General features: G+C 41.5%; 1 protein-coding gene across 1 annotated transcript in view; it reads right to left on the bottom strand.

Annotated features, from left to right (window-relative positions):
- The window catches only part of LOC149227759 (ACT domain-containing protein ACR11-like), a 464,039-nt gene that overhangs the window by 144,778 nt on the left and 297,984 nt on the right, over positions 1 to 21,277 (bottom strand). The gene's annotated exons all lie outside the window — the stretch shown is intronic.

The raw sequence follows: 21,277 nt of genomic DNA on the forward strand, positions 1-21,277 counted from the left end.
ACTGGTTTTCCTGTCCTTCTGCATACAAGGCTATACCACATCTTTCTGTTTGTGGTTCTTTCTTTCTCCATATTTTGGGATTTAATGGAATTTGCTCATTTTGAGCTATTTGCCGAAATTTACTTCTGCATTCAGATTCTTCATAGCCAAAGTTGTTATAGATTGAGCATTATATTTCATTTTCAAGAAGAGAAAAGTTATTATAGGAACTTTTCTTGATCCCTATCACATTCCTTTGATTTCGTGCTTCTCTAGTCATGATAATTTTGTAAGCAACACATTAAGCAACTTTGTGTCCAAAATTATGACATGAAAAACATTGACCATTAAAGAAGTCCCTATGATTATCGAATCTATTGACCTGGTGAATGTAGTTTCTATTGATATTTATCTTTGAAGAAAATTGAGTACGATTTACGTGAGGTTGATTGTGGCTTCTGTTCATCCTTGAAGTAAATTGAGCCTGATTCACCTGGTGATCTGCTTTATGCCTTTGCTGATGATTGTCAAACTGTTCACTGCTCTTTACTGCATCAAGATAGCTTTTAGTGGAGGTTGATGGCTTCTGTGATTGAGATATTTCTTCAGTATATCTAAGACCTGTCTTTATCAGAGGAGAGCGCTGTACTTTGATAATTTCATTTAAGGTTTCTGATCCTTTGGCAAATCTAAGATTGAGAGTTTTTGTTTTCTCAAGATCCTTTCTTAGACCCACGATCTCACATTCTAGCTTTTCATTGTGTTTTTCTCTTTCAGCAAGTTGGTATGTCAAGGTATCTATAATCATATTCTTTTCTTCTAAACATATTTTGAGTTTAGAGATGTCTTCATAAAGGTCATATTCATCTAAAGCATCCAAAAAATCATCATCTTCATAAGCCATCAGAAGTCTATAGTCATTACTATTTTCATCTTCATCACTATTTGTTAAACCATCGCTATCTTCATGAGTGTAGTAACTCTTTTTACCTACACTTTGTTTTCTATTCCATTTTGCAGATTCCTTCCCTTCATCATATTTAGCTTTATGAAGACATTTGGCAGCATAATGACCGACTCTACCACAGGCAAAACATTTGAAAGGTAGTTTACTTTGAATCTTCCGGAACCCCGTTGAAGCTTCTTGACAAAGTTTGCTTCCTCTTCTTCTTCTGAAATATGTCCTGATTCATTGAGTTCTTCTTTTCCTTTTGCTGAAGCTTTAAATGCGACTTCTCTCATATCTGATGGACCTCCTTTTCTCATCTCAAAGGCAGTTAAGATTCCGTGAAGCTATCTCATAGTAATAGTCTGTAAATCCTGCTTTTCTTCTATGATAGATATTTTTTATTCAAATTTAGCAGATAAAGATCTTAAAACTTTTTCAACTAAGGTAACTTCCTTTATCTCTTCGCCCAGATTCTTCATGCAATTAACAATCTCATCTATACGTAAGAAGTAACTAGCTATACTTTCATCATTGTGCATCTTGAGAGTTTCATATTGAATTTTGAGAGTTTGCAGTTTAACACGTTTTACCTGAGAGTCTCCTTCATAGCTTAGAATGATTTTGTCCCATATTTCTTTGGCTGATTTGAGCTGCATAACTTTGACAAACTCTGATTCTGACAGACTTCCCAATAATGTATTGACAGCCTTGGCATTGGTTTCATATTGCTTTTTACCTGCTGTATCTGTAGGAATTGCTAATGGAAATGTATATCCTCCTTCCACAATTTCCCAGACATCTATTCCAAGAGATTGAAGATAGGTTGTGGTTCTTACCTTCCAATAAACAAAGTTGCTCCCATCAAAGATTGGCAGTCTGATGGATCCCCCGCTTTCTTGATTACTCATGATGATGGATCTTCCTTCAAGCGATCAAGCTTCTTCTGAAGGACCTGCTCTGATACCAATTGTTGGAAATAATACTGAGCGAGGGTGAATCAATATTATCGGATCAATAATTTAATTTTCAAAACTGATTTGTATACACTACTTCAGCTTAGTGAACTAGCGTGTATACGCAACTGTACTTAATGCAACCAGCGTATATGCAGAGATCTTTTGATTTACCCAAATTATCATGCATTGAAGTTTAACCAGTATATCAGGAATTCATTAAACAGTGCAATAAAATAGAATAAAACATCACACATTAGCAACACACATGAACACCATGATATAAGGTGGAAACCCAATGTGGGTGAAAACCACCTGCTGCAATCGTCTCTGTCTTCCTTTAATAATAAGAAAATTCTGTTTACAATTTTTGTACTGGTGCGGTCTTATACCAGTACACAGGCTTCTATCTGCAAAAGGCTACAACCTTCTCTCATTCTCCAGCTTCTACTAGAAAGGAGCTACAACCCCCTAGCTCTTGTACTAGCTGATATGTTTACTAGTACATAGGTGCCGGCCTACAGAAGACTACAACCTTCTCTTTTATTCCAGGGACCACGTTTCATAAATTTTCAGACTGGATCCATCAACAACACCATTCAATCATCAAATATATCTGCATCAACCAATCTCCTTTTGAACCAATCACAACCGAATCGATCAACTACTTTGACAACCCATCAATCTGATCATTCAGAATGCTGTCACCAGAATATAGTAACCAGAACCCAAGCCAGAACACAGAACACTGAAACAGCAAACAGAAACAACAAAAACATATTTTATAAGGTATACGCTACTTCCAAGTGTCGAACCTGCATGCATACATGCTTTCCTCAAAGCGAACCAGCGTACAGATTTGCAAATCAAATTTATGATGTATACACTGCTTTGATATGCAGAACCAGCATGTATATGCTCCTTTTCTAAAGTGAACCTGCGTACAGATCTGTAAATGATGATTTAAACATTACAACTATTCCAGACTTCAGTCATACCCAGATCATCATATTTACATACTAGAACATGCGCCAGTTATTTAGATACATGATCAAACCATATAAAGATAATTCACTTTAAGCCTTAAGATCTTAATACATCATTAGATCTTATCCTTCATCATCAGCGAAGGTTCATCCTTGGTTCAGATCCAGCAATTCATCATAACCCAATAACTTTCATACTAGATCTCACACTTCATCAGATATTCGATACTTGCACACTTGGCCTAATGATCTTCTCCTCCTTTTATAGTTTTAGGCCTTTCTCAATACCATGGACCAAAACCACTTAGGACCAATACCTTGGACCAAATACCTAGGGTCAACACCTCGAACCCGATACCTTGGACCAATACCATGGATCAAAATACCATGGACCAAATACTTCGGACCAAACACTTAGTTTTCCAAGGTATACACGCTTTTCCTTTTGTGAAAGTGCGTGTGTACGTATACGCGACTTGTATATAGTGAACCTGCGTGTATACGCGGCTTGGTCAATGGTGAACCTGTGTATACCTCTCTTTCTTCATTTTGTGTAGTCTGATCTGTAACTCTGTGTTGTTAACTTGCAGTACTGTGATTTGTCATCTGAGTGAGTTTCTTTTTGAACTGTGTTAGCGCTTGAATTTGGCCTCAGGCTGAAAAAGACAAAATCCAAGGCAACATCAAACCACTTAGCCTCGTAGCTAGCCCTACGGGGCAGGAGAGGGCTCTCTCCGGGTCTATCTCGGCAAAAGGTCTTCAAAGGGCGGAGATGACCAATAAAGAACACTGATTTTAGGCTAGTAAACTGATTGAGAAGATTTGATTTCAGATTTTTAGGGGTTTTGGTGGAAAACAGGGGGAGAGCAATTTTGGGTGCGGGGATGGGACACAGCTTTTGCAGAGGTCTCTTTGGGGCAAGGTAGGGGATTGTCTTGATGCCTTTGATTTAAGTGAATGGATAGAAATGACTGGTGAGGAGCTAAAGAGAGCAAGAAACCATCGAGAATTCTCTTTAGACAGAGGAAAACATAAATATTAAGCAAACTTAAAGGCAGAGCATATAAATTATGAATTCTACCTTAACACTTCATTTACTTAATGTGCAGAAAAAAGAAATAGGAAATTGATACACATAACAAATCTTACAAGTACATGAGAGAAGCACACCATCAACACAAATAACCACAGGAATCCCAAAAAGTGCTGCAAAACCCTGGTCTTTCCTTTGCCAAAATTGCAGAGATACAAAGTGTAATACAATAGAAGCTTATCCCTCAAGAGTCCAACCATGAAAATGACTAAGAAAATACATAATATAGGCAAGCTAACACCTTTCCTTGCCTCTAGGGGTCGAGCTCATCCCTCTAGGAGCTGTTTCAACCAATTCTAAACTGAGCACTAAAATCTAGGCAGTCAAAACAACTTGCCTCTATAAGCTAGGAAACCAATTCATTCATTAAATTTTTGACTTTTTATGAATGAATCTTCTAGAAGAGATAAATAAGTGCCATGACATCATAAAATTACATCAATTACATCAAGGAGGATGAAAAATCACTCCAAAAAGTCAAAACTAGTCAAATCTGCGTTTTGCTGAGCTGTAGGTGAAAATCTGGCAAATTTCCCTCATGCGTAGCGCCCCAATTCTCAACGCATAGCGCGCCTTTGAGCCAACCTTTGAGGCACTTCCCGGCATCCAAATGAGGCAAAAGTAGGCTTGTTGGAAAGGTCTGGATGTCTACTTTCCAACCCAAGTGGAATTTCTCAATTTGGTGATCATTTGCCCCTCCAAAATTGCAATCTCCCAAGACTGCTCCCTTTGTGTCCAAAAAGTGGCAAAAAGTCATTTTTTGCATGTTTTTTGACCTTCTGAGGGCTCAAAACCTGATGAAATGTCTTGGTAATTGCTGAGCAAATGTAATTTGTCATGATAAATCCAAAAATGTTGAGTTTTTGACAAATAGACTTGCCCATCTTCAGGGTAGCGCGCGGCGCGCTACGCGTTGAGGGCCAAAACCTGTTTTTAGCAAAAAAAATTCAAAATTTACAAAAACTTCTCCAAATTTTTTGAAATTTGAGCTGGGGGTGTCTCATCAAGTACCATGCTCCTTCAAAGAGGCTTTGGCCAAAATTTGGAGTGGATCGGGCCTTTTTCTCCGTTTTAGTGCTTTGCTCAACCTCCTTGGATCTAGCGATTGTATTTTTGACATTTCTCTAAAACCATGACACCTATGTAAAAAGTGAAGGAGGTTTTTCTTCCTTGGCCTGTTGTGGACAAAAACCTCTCTCAGTTTTCCAAAATTCATCTTTGATTGCTCTGAAACATCTTTTGAGTGAAACTTATCCCGATGTGTGAAACAAGGAATTTTGTCGAAATGAAGCGAAATGAAGGGGATAAGAGGCTTCTAAATTCTTGGGGAAATTTTTGAAAGTAGGGAGGGATGTTAGGAAGCAGCGGAAAGTGGAATCGCGGAGATCGAGTGAGGGGAAGGGGTCCAAAAGGGCAAAACATAGGCCCAACCTAGAAAATTGCCAGGTTGTAGCAAGAAACTAGGGTTTGTGCGAAAATAAAGAATTTGGCAGATCTAAGGGATGGGAAGCATTTAATAAGGTACTTTAAGGATAGGGGAAGGTGTATGAACATCAGGATACAAGTTTTGCCGATGATTTGACCGTCCAAGAGAAATTGCCTTCAAAACCTTAGGAGAGGGAAATGACCTTACCTAGGCGCCACTGAAGCATGAACAAGGTGTAAAATGACTCATTAGACACTGAGATGATAATAACAACCCTATGAATGATGATAGACTCAGCTGAATAGTGACATAGATTGGCATTTGGGCAACTTTGAAAAGAGTGAGAGCAAACCCTAGACCTAATGCCTAGTGACCAAATTTTGCTTGAAGACTCACTGAAATGACAAAATTTGACCTTGACACTTCAAAATCACTTTGTAAGAGCATATTTGATCACTGGAGGAAGGCTGGAAAGACTGACACTAACATTGGCTCCAATGGGGATGGTAGCTCCTTGGAGGTGCCAAGAACGACAGATCTTTGGGAGAGCAGACCAGCGCCTTCATCTATTGGGCTATGGAGTCCATTATTTCGGCAAACAACACAAGACTTTGACTCATTTATTGACTGAAACCTGACTCAAGCCGACACAATTATGAAACCAATATGACTGAAAACTGACTCATAAATGACTCATGACTGACTTAACAAAAACAAGAACTTACAAAGCTTATTTGAAGGGCAGCAGTCTATCAAGATTTGAAATCATGATGACAACCACCTGTGTTTCTTACAAGACAATATACCATCAAACTATATCAAAATGCCAATGCAACCAATCAAGCAAATGCCTTCTTGATTGATTCTCCTGATTAGATCTTCTGGTCAACAGTACAAACCTATCACTGGGCATCCAAAAATATAGTCGACCATATTCTCCTTCATCACTGAACATTGCAATAATCACTTTCACTGCTGACTGCAACAAATCTACCATTGGATCTTGAAAAACATGAAGTCTTTCCTCCTGCTGAAAGAGCAAGGTGTCTTTTTCTTTTGATTCTGATCTTCCTTCATCATGTACTCCAGAAAGAGTATGTCCATAGGCTTCAAAAAACTCTGAACAAATGGATGAGCAGATCTCTTCTTGGAAAAATATTTCAGCACATGAAACATATGAAGAGGAATCTGAATGGAAATCCTGAATGTTTTGATCTTCTGTGGTGTGAATGTGTTGTAGGTCATTGTTAAACAAAAAACAATCTTCGAGATTATCAAACATGATAGCCTTATCATCTTTGTGAAAGAAAAAATTATCTTTTTGCTGGTCTACAAAACTGATTATAAGACAGTCATCTTTTTCAAAAGAGGAAGAAGTTTTCTCAACACTTTCCTGACTATGTGTGCACTGCAAATCTGTTGTAGCTTGGGCTGTAACAAGACCTTTCAAGAGCTGATCTATCTCCTCTTCAGATAAAGGAGACAATGCCTTCTGTTTTCTTCTGCTTAAACAGTAATTATCTTCATATGACAGGGCACTTAGACTATCATTTATTACTGAGTTATTGAAAGGAGATTCATCACTTACTTGCACAAAGATCTCACCTTGCTGTTCATGAACTGACTGGATTGCTTCTTCATGAAGGCTGTGTTCTAATGATGGACTAACAGTATGAATTACTGTGTCTTCTACATTCCAAATGATTTCAACAGAACCTGGAGTAGCTGACTGGACATTATCACAATCTACAATCAGCATTGGACTTACTTGCATGTTGCTGTCTTCTGTGGGCAGATCTGAAATGTCATTCTCCCTTTCATCATTTTCAGCCATATTATCTTCAACCTGCTGATCTTGATTCTGCTGCAAAATGTCCTGATCATCTTGATGGGAATTCTCTAAGTTTTCTTTATGCTGCTGAAATGGATTCTCATACAGAGCCTCCATGATCTCATCATCCATAAAATTATCATCTTCATAATATTTCTCAAGGCTTTCAATAAAAGTTGAAGCATGTTTGCAACAGTCATGAACTAAATTTAATGATGGATAAGAGTCCTTATATCGTTCAATGAACAAGGCATGAAAATCCTTTAAACAGTAAATACAAGCAGGCGGCAAACTTTCATACCAAGATTGGGTTTACCTTTCAGAGTGGCCATGAATATCTTCATCAAACAATCTTCAGGAAAATCAACCTTCAACTTGCGAATATGCATGTGAAATCTAACCAGATGTAGAGCAGCATCCTTCTTACCATCATCTTTAAATGTAGGCAGATTCCTTGACCAATCTACCTTCGGAATTTTATTTGGAAAACCAGGGATGTGATCTCGGCTCATAGGAGCATATCTTCTTGCAATCCGATCCATTTTGAAAAGCTCAAAGCTACTAATCTTCCTGCAGTGAAGTCACCATGAAGCATTGATCTCTGGAGTTTTCAGTGAAGGAGTCGCTAGTGAATGATTTCAGCCTTGTCAGTGTCTGATCGTTGTCCACCATCAACAATCAGATCTGAACTTGATACATGTACTGGGGTAATTAACAAGTTAGATGTCACGTTTACAAGCTAGACCGGAGATTGACTGAAGCAACGTTTATTTACTTCCGCTAATGCAAAGCAAAAGCGTTTCGAAGGCTACCTGGCATAACTTCAGGCTCCGTCTGTAGCTTATAAAACAAATGACATCAACAAGCAAACCATTTGTTCTCCCCAGTATGGTCGCCAATATGTTAGCGCTTGAATTTGGCCTCAGGCTGAAAAAGACAAAATCCAAGGCAACATCAAACCACTTAGCCTCGTAGCTAGCCCTACGGGGCAGGAGAGGGCTCTCTCCGGGTCTATCTTGGCAAAAGGTCTTCAAAGGGCGGAGATGACCAATAAAGAACACTGATTTTAGGCTAGTAAACTGATTGAGAAGATTTGATTTCAGATTTTTAGGGTTTTGGTGGAAAACAGGGGGAGAGCAATTTTGGGTGCGGGGATGGGACACAGCTTTTGCAGAGGTCTCTTTGGGGCAAGGTAGGAGATTGTCTTGATGCCTTTGATTTAAGTGAATGGATAGGAATGACCGGTGAGGAGCTAAAGAGAGCAAGAAACCATTGAGAATTCTCTTTAGACAGAGGAAAACATAGATATTAAGCAAACTTAAAGGCAGAGCATATAAATTATGAATTCTACCTTAACACTTCATTTACTTAATGTGCAGAAAAGAGAAATAGGAAATTGATACACATAACAAATCTTACAAGTACATGAGAGAAGCACACCATCAACACAAATAACCACAGGAATCCCAAAAAGTGCTGCAAAACCCTGGTCTTTCCTTTGCCAAAATTGCAGAGATACAAAGTGTAATACAATAGAAGCTTATCCCACAAGAGTCCAACCATGAAAATGACTAAGAAAATACATAATATAGGCAAGCTAACACCTTTCCTTGCCTCTAGGGGTCGAGCTCATCCCTCTAGGAGCTGTTTCAACCAATTCTAAACTGAGCACTAAAATCTAGGCAGTCAAAACAACTTGCCTCTATAAGCTAGGAAACCAATTCATTCATTAAATTTTTGACTTTTTATGAATGAATCTTCTAGAAGAGATAAATAAGTGCCATGACATCATAAAATTACATCAATTACATCAAGGAGGATGAAAAATCACTCCAAAAAGTCAAAATTAGTCAAATCTGCGTTTCGCTGAGCTGTAGGTGAAAATCTGGCAAATTTCCCTCATGCGTAGAGCCCCAATTCTCAACGCGTAGCGCGCCTTTGAGCCAACTTTTGAGGCACTTCCCGGCATCCAAATGAGGCAAAAGTAAGATTGTTGGAAAGGTCTGGATGTCTACTTTCCAACCCAAGTGGAATTTCTCAATTTGGTGATCATTTGCCCCTCCAAAATTGCAATCTCCCAAGACTGCTCCCTTTGTGTCCAAAAAGTGGCAGAAAGTCATTTTTTGCATGTTTTTTGACCTTCTGAGGGCTCAAAACCTGATGAAATGTCTTGGTAATTGCTAGCAAATGTAATTTGTCATGACAAATCCAAAAATGCTGAGTTTTTGACAAATGGACTTGCCCATCTTCAGGGTAGCGCGCGGCGCGCTACGCGTTGAGGGCCAAAACTTGTTTTTAGCAAAAAAAAATCAAAATTGACAAAAACTTCTCCAAATTTTTTGAAATTTGAGCTGGGGTGTCTCATCAAGTACCATGCTCCTTCAAAGAGGCTTTGGCCAAAATTTGGAGTGGATCGGGCCTTTTTCTCCGTTTTAGTGCTTTGCTCAACCTCCTTGGATCTGGCGATTGTATTTTTGACATTTCTCTAAAACCATGATACCTGTGTAAAAAGTGAAGGAGGTTTTTCTTCCTTGGCCTGTTGTGGACAAAAACCTCTCTCAGTTTTCCAAAATTCATCTTTGATTGCTCTGAAACATCTTTTGAGTGAAACTTATCCCGATGTGTGAAACAAGGAATTTTGTCGAAATGAAGCGAAATGAAGGGGATAAGAGGCTTCTAAATTCTTGGGGAAATTTTTGAAAGTAGGGAGGGTTGTTAGGAAGCAGGGGAAAGTGGAATCGCGGAGATCGAGTGAGGGGAAGGGGTCCAAAAGGGCAAAACATAAGCCCAACCTAAAAAATTGCCAGGTTGTAGCAAGAAACTAGGGTTTGTGCGAAAATGAGGAATTTGGCGGATCTAAGGGATGGGAAGTATTTAATAAGGTACTTTAAGGATAGGGGAAGGTGTATGAACATCAAGATACAAGTTTTGCCGATGATTTGACCGTCCAAGAGAAATTGCCTTCAAAACCCTAGGAGAGGGAAATGACCTTACCTAGGCGCAACTGAAGCATGAACAAGGTGTAAAATGACTCATTAGACACTGAGATGATAATGACAACCCTATGAATGATGATAGACTCAGCTGAATAGTGACATAGATTGGCATTTGGGCAACTTTGAAAAGAGTGAGAGCAAACCCTAGACCTAATGCCTAGTGACCAAATTTTGCTTGAAGACTCACTGAAATGAGAAAAATTTGACCTTGACACTTCAAAATCACTTTGTAAGAGCATATTTGATCACTGGAGGAAGGCTGGAATGATTGACACTAACAAACTGATTCCTTGAAGCTACCCTGCATTTCATCACATTTGTAAACACTCCTGTCATACATTCTGTCACATCTGATATCTCTTTTATAGATTCATCTAGTTACCATATACAAGTGAGTTCTTCTGCTACAAGTGGGTTGCCATCAAGTACAACACATACATCATAATGCTAACAAAAACACCCTGCAGAAAAAGGATTATCGTTAGATAAATCTTGAGGCTTATATGAAGTAGGCTCTTCAAAAAATATGTGTTGAGAGTTGGCTGGTCCAACCGAGAACTACCTCCAAACGCTCAATGAGAACCTGAGAGATCTTCTGCAAACACTAGATCAACCATCAAATCAAGTAGAGAAATAGAACAACAATAAAATTCTGAAGAAATAGAGATGCCTGCTACTTCAATCAAAATTAAAAATGTTACCCTAGATCCAACAAACTGAATAAGGTACCTATATTCAAATTATTCTAAGAGAGTTATTGATTCATAGTTTTCACATAATATTAAGCAGAAACTAAAACAATGTTACCATAAATTCATGAAGAGGAACATTACAGCACGTTGAAACCCAAAAGACTTTTGCATTAATTCAAAAAGGTATACATGAGAGCTTGAGAGCTTAGTACACGATCTAGAGATCGGATGCCACTGACTGACAAATGACCTCCTATTTAAAGATAAATCCTCCTATTTAAAGGGTGAGCTATCTACTTGGAAAACTCGGTGTTGAATAACAAAGTGACCCGGCTAAACAACTCGAGCAACAATAGTAAGTTTGATTGGCAAAAGACCCAAAATGAGGCTGAGCTTCTCCTATTTATAATTTGTTAGTTCCTTTTCCCACATGGGCCCCTCCAACGAGCTCTTCAACCTCCTTTCCTTGGCTATTCGAATTCCTTCTTTGGCAAGTGTTTTTTCCCCTATGCGTGTGGCCCCCCACGCTCCACTAGCAAAATATTCCAGCCTCTCTTTTCTCCTAATTCTTTCTCCCAAAAATTCGTGGGTCCCATGGCCACCAAAAATGCCAAAATTGTGGAAATAAACTTGAGACAAATTAATTTAGGAAGGGACATTACAGTCCTCCCCTCCCAAATGTTGCTTGTCCCCAAGCAACTTCAACGCTGGATGCTCAAGTATGTGTTCACCTTCCTAGGTGGCATCCTCATCCGGCAAGCTCCTCTAGCGTACTAAGTACTCCCTGATAGTTCCTCTCCTCAACTTTCTCTCCCTAGTCTCCAAAATGGCTTCCGGTTCCAGAACCAGATGCCCCTCATCATCAAGTGGAGGCAACTCCATAGTTGTTGTCACCTGCTGTCCCAACACCATCTTGAGACACGAGACATGAAAGACGTTGTGAATCTTTCTCCCTGGCGAAAGCTCCAGCTCATAGGCCACCTCCCTAACTCTCGTAGTCACCCTGTATGGCCCATAGAAACGTGGTTGTAGCTTCTCGGTCCCCTTCTGCTTCAATGTAGACTGGCGATATGGCTGTAGCCGCAGAAAGACCAAGTCCCCCTCCTCAAACTGCCTCTCAATCTTGTGCCTATCCACATACATCTTCTGCTGATTTTGCGCTGTCAATAAGTTATCTTTGAGAGCCTTGAGGATATCTTGGCTCTCTTGGATCCAATCTTTGGCCTTTGGGGCCTGCCTGTCTCCAAAAACAATATCAGAAAAAGACAAAGCGTCATAACCATATAAGACACAGAAAGGTGATATACCAATGGACATGTGATGGGTGTTGTTATCGTAGTACTCGCCCAAATGTAACCACCAAATCCATGCTCTTTGCTACCTAGTCACATAGTTCTGAAGATAGCCCTCCAACCATTTGTTGACCCTCTCAGTTTGACCATCGGTTTGCTGGTGGTAACTAGTGCCAGGGGTAACTTCAGTGCCCACTAATTCGAAAATCTCCGGCCAGAATTACCCCATGAATCGACTGCCTTTGTCACTGACTATGGTCTTAGGGAGTCCATGCAAGCGAAAGACCTCCCTGAAGAACAACTCGGCCACCTGTGATGCTGAATACCATGTCGGAATGGCAAAGAAGTGAACATATTTGGTCAACCGATCCACCACCACATAAATACAATCTCTACCCTACACCATAGGGAGCCCTGTGATAAAATCCATGGAGATACTCTCCCATTTCCCCTCGAGGATGGGAAGTGGTTGCAACAACCCAACTGGATGGGTCAACTCCCCCTTATTCCTCTGGAAAGCCTCACACTCTTGCACATATCTCAATACGTCCCCCTTGAGGCCTTTCCATGTGAATTGCTCTCTAACTGTCATATATCTATTCCAAAAGCCCTGGTGCCCTGATAGTGGAGAGTCATGCACTGCATGGAGAATCCTCTCCTTCAATTGTGAACCCGACACCAAAAATATGCGCCCCTTGTAGTATATGACGTCAGCAATCACCCTATAACACTCATCAGTGTGAATACCCTCCAGAATCTCACATGCCTATCGATCCTTGGAGTACTCCACCAACAACCACGCCTTCCAATCATGGCAAATGCTCATGAGTAAAAGTGTCGAGGGCCTCCTAGATAATGCATCTACTACTACATTGTGCTCGCCCTTGACATACTCCATATCAAATTCGTATGCCTGCACCTTGCTGACCCACCTCTGCTGCCTATCACTGAGGCCCTGCTGCCCCATAAAATGGCGAAGACTATTGTGATCAGTGTTCACCCGAAATCTGTTTCTATTAATTTTAGGTATGTTCTATGCTAGAGCAATTTATTTAAATTTTCACAGTTAGCAATCACATCAACATTAAGATGAACTACAGATAGAACATAAATATAAATCGCATAAGACATGCCAAGACAAGAGGACACAAGATGTGGCACTAGCTAGGGACAAACCCCACAATGTGTGGGGAAACCCTTGATCAATTCTTCTTTCATGTTCTTCAACTGATTCTCCAAGGTGACTCCTTCACCTATCATCGTGCTGCATCTCGTCCATTTGCTGCACCTTACCATGTAGCACCATGCTGCCCTATCACAATGATGGACCTAGATGACTAAGCTGCTCTGCTGCTCATCATGCTGCATCTTCCATGTTCTCATTCATCATCAAGCTGCCCATGCTTATGATTACATTCATCATGATACTATCCATGCTCTATGTATCATTGTGCTGCCCATGCGCATAATCTCTTACATCATGCTGCTGACAATGCTGCCCATCTTGCTGCTCATAATGCTACCCATCATGTTGCTCATAATGTCGCTGCATTATGGAGTTCATATACATATCAGCCTTAGCTGATTGCCATGGCTTGCAGCCTAGCAAAGCAGCTAGGCTATAGTTCCATGCAATCTCATTATACACAGCATATATAACTATGACTGCGTTTACCTCTTCATCACTGTGACTTGATGACAATGGCACCCTTGACTTCCTGACCAGCGTATTTGTCATGACTGCTCAGCGAATATATAACCATGACTGCCCAGAGTGATTGCCCAACGTATATACATTCATGAAGGTGCTGCGTATGATTCCACTTGCGTGTTGGGGACAGTGTATGAGTATTCTGGCTGCGTGTTGGGGACAGTGTATGAGAGCTCATAACTTTTCCATTGCGTGTTAGGTTTTCTGCTTTCTAGACTGTGGTTCCCCTAACCTTGACAGCGGCTCCATTAACCTTACAGCGGGTCTTCAACTAGCAGCGTAGTTCCATATACTTTGACTACGTTATAAGTACGCTTCTAGATCCAAGAATATTATAGCCTCATCCACTGCGTAGATATGCCTACGTGGATCATCCTTTGCTGCTGCGTGGAATCCTCATATGCCTGTGTGGATATGCCTATGTGGATCATCCTTTGCTGCTGCGTGGAATCCTCATATGCCTGCATGGATATGCCTACGTGGATCATCCTTTGCTGCTGCGTGGAATCCTCATATGCCTGTGTGGATATGCCCTCATCTGCTGCGTATATATATTGTTCTTCTCAGCGTATGGTTGCGTGGATAAGGTCACCATTACAGCGTGTGGATTGCCTTCATTATAGCGTATGGACTGCAGCTCTTTCTACTTCAGCTACATCTGTAGCTAGGGCATCCAACGTATTCTCTTTTGTGTCTTCTCCTTCTCCAGAAACCCAAGATGTGGAGAGGAGGAGTTCACATGGAGAATGTGTGTTATAAATGACATCAAATCCTCTTCTATTTATACCAAAAACGTATAGGTTGAATGGACATGACGTTTGGGATTCTTGAGCCTATGTAAGAGCTAGTCGGCTTGATAATAATTACATGATCAAAATAAATTCATATCTCTACCATAAAAATATCAGCTACCATAAATAAGTTGACCCACATGGAGTTTGGCCCTAGTTGCCAATTTTAACACTCCCTCTCAACTAGGGAGAACTCCATCCGCTGATCTATATGACCGACTGTACTGTCTCTACCATCAGTGCCCTGCACTGCTCTGCCTAGCTCTACTGGCTCTGCTCTGGTTAGCTCTGCTCTGCTTTGCTAGCTCTGCTCAGGTCTGCTGGCTCTGCTCAACTTAGCTCTGCTGAACTATGAAGAAGAAGAATTGATCGAGAATGTCTCATACCATTCTCCACTGACCCGAAGTCAGTCTCAGAGTGCGTACCACTAGTCCCAGACCAGTCTCTACTAACCCAAAGTCAGCGTCATAGTGGGTACCACTCCTACCACTGGTCCCAAACCAGTATCGCAGTCTCAGAGAGTGTACGACTGGTCCCAGACCAGTCTCAACCGACCTGAAGTCAGCGTCATAGTATGTACCACTCTCACTAGTCCCAGACCAGTACTGCACTGACACGAAGTCAGTCTCAGAGTATGTACCACTGGACCCAGACCAGTCTTAACCGACCCGAAGTCAGCGTCATAGTAGGTACAATTCCTACCACTGGTCTCAGACCAGTACTGCACTGACACGAATTCAGTCTCAAAGTATGTACCACTAGCCCCAGACTAGCCTCAACTGACCCAAAGTCAGCATCATAGTCGGTACAACTCTTACCACTGGTCCCAGACCAGTCTCAATCGACCCAAAGTCAGCGTCATAGTAGGTACAACTCCTACCACTGGTCCTAGACCAATACTGCATTGACACGAAGTCAGTCTCAGAGTATGTACCATTGGTCCCAGACCAACCTCAATCAACCCTAAGTCAGCGTCATAGTAGGTATAACTCCTACCACTGGTCTCAGACCAGTACTGCACTGACACAAAGTCAGTCTCAGAGTATGTACCATTGGTCCCAGACCAACCTCAACCGACCCGAAGTCAACGTCATAGTAGGTACAACTCCTACCACTGGTCCCAGACCAGTATCATTGATCCCAGATCAATGAAGGTCATCCTAGCGTAGGGAGTACAGTAGATACAACGATGCGTCCATCGGTACTACTATGGTCCCTATCTTCATTTCCCTGCTCATTGATCAGATGAGAGGTACTTCCCATGAGTCCCAGACTGCATGGGTAGGATGCCTCGACAGGAGAACTTAATCAATCCCGTCCTCACAGGAGAACTAATCATCCTGCTACAATTGTCATGGAGAACACATCATCCAGACCTCACAGGAGAACTAATCACCCTGCTACACAGGAGAGAAAATCATCCAGTCCCACAAGAGAGCGAATCATCTTGTCCCACAAGAGAGAATCATCTTGTCCATAGGAGAGCGAATGATCCTGTCCCAGTGCGCACCACTAGGGGAGGGTGAGTCACCCTGTGGTCGTATGTTGCTCCAGTAAGAATCGCAAACACCCGAAGCTCTCAAAACTCAATGTATGCAACATGCAGGACCCTTTTACAAGGGTCTCTTGACGACTCCAAGTCATACAAGAAAATCACAGATTTGATCTTTCCACAGGGCTTTGTCAAAATGTCAACGACCTATACATCAGTCTCAATGCGATGGAGCCTCCTTGCTCATCGACTTACCATATACCAAATAAGATAGTATCTGATGTCTATCTGTTGGAGCAATCCTCGAATACAGGATTCCTCAATAATCGAGTCCCACCTCTAGTTCTTACAGAGAATCACAGTGGTATTCATCATGTGTACTCACTAAAGAGTTTCCACAACCAGGCAAGTTCATACGAGGTCATACTCGTAGTTATATATCCGGTCTCGATGGTACTTATAACAACCGACTTCTGCTTCCTGCTCATCCATGATATCAAAACAGAATCCAAAGAGAACCAGCACTGAAAAGTGCTCTAGTGATCCTCCACACTGCCTGCCCAGTCAGCATTCGAATAATCATGCAATTTTCATATTTCTGGCAGTGTATCTCAATCCATGAGAGATTGTGCCCCGAAAATATCTCAGAAGATTCTTGGCACCAATCCAGTGAGGCTCAACCAAATATGAGCTCCCCGTGCTAACTGCAAAACATATGTCCAGAATCCAACTCCCTCTTACTTCTGCAAATGAGAGGGTCTGCACCTGTCAGAAATAGTTTGTCCGCATAAGGTGCCGGTATGAGAGGTCTATCATCCACAACCTTCGGATAATGGTTTGGATCGGTTTCACTCCTAGTGAATCTCAGCTTCATCAAACAGCTATCAGTCCTCTCATATTACGCCCGGGGTGTTTTGCTTCAAGCCATAGAGGGCTTTCTTCCACCTGTATACATGAGATTCCTGTTCATGAATCTCAAAACTCCATAGGTTGTTTCAAACCTGTGGACCTGCTACATGAGGGGAATGGTCCCCTTGTAAGATTTTCCTTCGGTACATCTCAGACATGTACTTTCATGCTCTTCTTAAATTCAGGCTTCCCTATCACCATCTGACTCACAGACCTCTGGTGCTATGTGTCAATGGACATGGTCCCCAGTGGACTTCCTGTAACTTAATACAACCCTGAACTCAAAAGCATCTTAGAAAATTCTATTTTCAAACATGTACCTTACCATTGACGAATGCCACCTTAAAACCTTCAACTTCCATTCCTGGGGTTCCTTGCTTCCTTGAAGAGTCGGCTGTGTCCTTGATGACCTGCATCTCTGCCATTCAGACACTCCTTCGCATAAGGGCCGAACTTATAATCAAGACATCTGCCTTTCCTGCCACCCTTAGATCCAAACTTCCCAATGAAGTGATCTTTAGATGGGCCATCAGAAACTTCCGCTGCTCCATTCTGATAACATTCTCTGCTTCGATTTCACCCTAGGTGAATTAGAAGAGGGATGAGGAACCCATTGATCCTTTTGTCCTGTCCCAGTTGTCTTCGGTGATTGCTCTTTCACTCTTGCTTGGGCATTGTCTTCACCTCACCTCTGATACCATGTTAATTTTAGGTATGTTCTATGCTAGAGCAATTTATTTCAATTTTCACAGTTAGCAATCACATCAGCATTAAGATAAACTGCAGATAGAACATAAATATAAATCGCAGAAGACATGCCAAGACAAGAAGACACAAGATGTGGTGCTAGCCAGAGACAAACCCCACAATGTGTGGGGAAACCCTTGATCAATTCTTCTTTTATGTTCTTCAAAGTTCAGCAGAGAAAGAGAGAGAGAGAGATAATACATTTACAACAGAAGTCAACACTTTGACTTATCTAGATCTAGCATAGATCATTTCATATAACGATGAGATCAGTTGAAGACATTCTGCTTCCACTGATTCTCCAAGGTGACTCCTTCACCTATCATCGTGCTGCATCTTGTCCATTTGCTGCACCTTACCATGTAGCACCATGCTGCTCTATCACAGTGATGGACCTAGATGACTGAGCTGCTCTGTTGCTCATCATGCTGCATCTTCCATGTTCTCATTCATCATCAAGCTGCCCATGCTTATGATTACATTCATCATGATACTGTCCATGCTCTATGTATCATTGTCCTGCCCATGCGCATGATCTCATACATCACGTTGCTGATAATGCTGCCCATCATGCTTCTCATAATGTTGCCCACCATGCTGCTCATAATGTTGCTGCATTATGGAGTTCATATACATATCAGCCTTAACTGCGTGCTATGGTTTGCAGCCTAGCAAAGCAGCCAGGCTATAGTTCCACGCAATCCCATTATACACAGCGTATATATAACCATGACTGCGTTTACCTCTTCATCACTGCGGCTTGATGATAGTGGCACCCTTGACTTCCTGACCAGCGTATATATCATGACTGCTCAGCGAATATATAACCATGACTGCCTAGCGTAACTGCCCAGCGTATATACATTCATGAAGGTGCTGCATATGATTCCACCTGCATGTTGGGGACAACATATGAGTATTCTGGCTACGTGTTGGGGACAACGTATGAGATCTCATAACTTTTCCATTGCGTGTTAGGTTTTCTGCTTTCTAGACTGCGGTTCCCCTAACCTTGACAACGGCTCCATTAACCTTATAGCAGCTAGGTCTTCAACTAGCAGCGTAGTTCCATATACTTTGACTATGTTATAAGTACGCTGCTAGATCCGAGAATATTACAGCCTCATCTGCTGTGTGGATCTGCCTACGTGGATCATCCTTTGCTGCTGCGTGGATATGCCTACGTGGATCATCCTTTGCTGCTATGTGGAATCCTCATATGCCTGTGTGGATATGCCTACGTGGATCATCCTTTGTTGCTGCATGAAATCCTCATATGCTTGCGTGGATATGCCTATGTGGATCATCCTTTACTGTTGCATGGAATCCTCATATGCCTACGTGGATATGCCTACATGGATCATCCTTTGCTGCTGCGTGGAATCCTCATATGCCTGTGTGGATACGCCCTCATCTGTTGCGTATATATATTGTTCTTCTCAGCGTATGGTTGTGTGGATAAGGTCACCATTACAGCGTGTGGCTTGCCTTCATTATAGCGTATGGACTACAGCTCTTTCTACTACAGCTACATCTGCAGCTAGGGCATCCAACATATTCTCTTTTGTGTCTTCTCCTTCTCCAAAAACCCAAGACGTGGAGAGGAGGAGTTCACATGGAGAATGTGTGTTATAAATGACATCAAATCCTCTTCTATTTATACCAAAAACATATAGGTTGAATGGACATGACGTTTGGGCTTCTTGAGCCTACGTAAGAGCTGGTTGGCTTGATAATAATTACATAATCAAAATAAATTCATATCTCCATAAATACTTATCGGAATCGGATGATCTTTGGATCAATCCTACACCTCTCGACGAGAGGGATCCAATAAAAATATCAGCTACCATAAATAAGCTGACCCACATGGAGTTTGGCCCTAGTTGCAATTTTAACTCCACTCCATATCAAAGTCGTATGCCTGCACCTTGCTGACCCACCTCTACAGCCTGTCACTGAGGCCCTGCTGCCCCATAAAATGGCGAAGACTATTGTGATCAGTCTTCACCCGAAATCTATTTCCCACTAAACACTGCCGGAAGTCGGCCAATGCATGCATGATGGCCAACATCTCCTTGTCGTAAATAGAATACAACCCCCCGTAAGGAAGGATCTTCCAGATCTCAAAAGCGATGGGGTGTCCATCCTTAGATAATACTATGCCAACTATTGATTTCGGGTAGTATCGGATGTGCTCTAGCCATGAAAATTGGTGGAGAGGCTAAAGCACACGAGATCTCCAAGACCCATAAATGGTTTGCGCAGATTCTACCCGGTTAAGGAGATATTAAAATAATTAATATTTTTAATGGAGTTCCTAAGTCTAAACTTAGGAAAAATAAAATAAAACTGGGGTAGAAGGTTCTAAAGGACATGGATCAAGCCAAATCTAGTCTTAGCTATTGATTAGAGATGTAATCTTGGCCGTTGAAGGACCAACAGAAAAAGTATAAGAGGAGGCTTGAGGGTCAGTTGGAGAAGACACCAGAGTGATCAGTGATTCGATTTTCTAGAGCGGTGTTTGCTAAGAAAAATCGAATCAGTGATCACTTGTAACGAGGGGCAGTGAGTACGAGACAGAGAGGCAGAGATAGTGCTGAGAGACTAGCGCAGAAGCAGAGAGAGGCAGACGCTGAGCCAGAGGGAGTCACGCAGAGGCCGAAGAGACTGCGCAGAGGCCAGAAGGGTCTGCGTCATCCACGCAGAGGCTGCAGGAGTGACGCAGAGGGCCGTAAAGGCTGCGCAATGCCTCAGAGGGCTGACGCAGGGGGTTCCGAGCTGACACTGAGGCCAGGTGGGCTGAAGCTGAGCTTTAGAGTGTGCTGGAGAGGGTTTCATGGGGTAGACTTTCCGAATATCTGCTTCCGAATAGACAGGTATTACTGCCAGATTATTTTCTCTGTCGGGTGAGCCGGTTTGGCACCCAGTTGTACTCAGAAAAACTGCATAATAAAACAACCCTCAGAATCGTTGCATCGGTTTTCCCAAGTTGGGTTTTTCCGGGGACGAGTTGTCCAAAAATAACAATGTCACTTGTGGGTTTGCTATTTCTTTCAGCTATTGATCTGTAGATAGTTGAGACTGTATTGTGTTTATTTCGATATTTATATGGTTAAATAACTTGTTTGTAATTAACAATTAGGAGAAATAAACCAATGTGGAAAAAGTCGCTGTCGGGATTAATTCGGCAAGGGTCCAAAAGTTGAAAAACTCGGCAAAGTCGGGAGTTTTTCGAAAAAGTCGGCAAAAAGTCGGCAAAATTAAAAAAACACAAAATTATTCATTTTTTTTAATTTTTTTTAACATCTAGAGTATCCACAACATCAAATAAATGCATTTCCACATAAACATGTAAAGAAAGCTAATATATAATATGTATATGAAGTCTAGTGCTGCATCACATATCAAAATAGTGAATCCACTCCTG

Source organism: Pinus tabuliformis, chromosome J (assembly GCF_031772625.1).
Source record: "Pinus tabuliformis cultivar Carrire ecotype Pingquan chromosome J, CPIR1, whole genome shotgun sequence".
NCBI classification, from domain to species: Eukaryota; Viridiplantae; Streptophyta; class Pinopsida; order Pinales; family Pinaceae; genus Pinus; species Pinus tabuliformis.